We start from the raw sequence: 960 nt of genomic DNA, 5'->3' as shown, positions 1-960 counted from the left end.
TGAGCCGCGCATCACTACTCGCTTTCTTCCTCAGGCAGCCAGAGCTACAGTAATTTGACGTGAAATCGAGACAGTAGTCGACCAGGCAGCCTACGAAGTGGAAACCGGCATTTGCTAGCAGTCTTCCGCGCAGGTGTGACGTTCGGTGCTGTCTTTAGGTGCGCTGCCGTCTGTGACAATTTAATGTCTGGTTTATTTCACGTGTTGACGTTTTTAAACATCAAGCCGTAGATTTATTGATTTTACTAGATCGTGTAGTGATACCCAACAGGCAGTCGTTTCGGCCAGCTGGGGTTTTTCGGTTTGTTCGGATGAACCGCTTGTTTTCGATCACCAGTGGTTCGTCTTCGTCAGTCATGAGCTATGTTTGCTATGGCTCGCATCAAAAACACTTCGTATACAATAATTTAACCACGAGAGCTAATGATTTATACTGCTGTTTGCGCATGTTAGAGCGCAGAAAGAGTGGCAAAGGGCTTACCGTAGTGTCTTTCTACTTGCTGTATCTGCCTCCCCTCAGCTGTTCAAAGACACCAAAAAGCCCAAAACAAAGCCTTGTTTAGAAGCTTAAACCCCTGCAATATATACAAGGAGGAGGAGGAGCAAATATATACAACAATTCAATAGATTCTATATCACACTGGCCCAAACATCGTATGGCTGCAAAGTTCGTCGCTGCTAAGCAAATCTGAGTGGTTACGCCCCATCTAGCGTCGTCTAACTGCATTTGCCTTTGTATGTTATGCATTCAAAGAGTGGAATCATGCTTGAGATGCAGGCGGAATAGTTTGGGAAACACTCGATTTGCTAAGCAGAAAACGAAAGTACCCCAATGCGATCATCTGACTATAGCAGCAGCTGACTACGCCCACTGCAGGGCAACGGCCATCCTTTGCAACCCCAACGTAGCGGTGTTTAAAAATGCACGTGTAAACCTTGTCTTATCTCAGCTATGCAACT

Source organism: Amblyomma americanum, chromosome 11, assembly GCF_052857255.1.
Source record: "Amblyomma americanum isolate KBUSLIRL-KWMA chromosome 11, ASM5285725v1, whole genome shotgun sequence".
NCBI classification, from domain to species: domain Eukaryota; kingdom Metazoa; phylum Arthropoda; class Arachnida; order Ixodida; family Ixodidae; genus Amblyomma; species Amblyomma americanum.
This window is presented reverse-complemented; position numbering follows the sequence as displayed.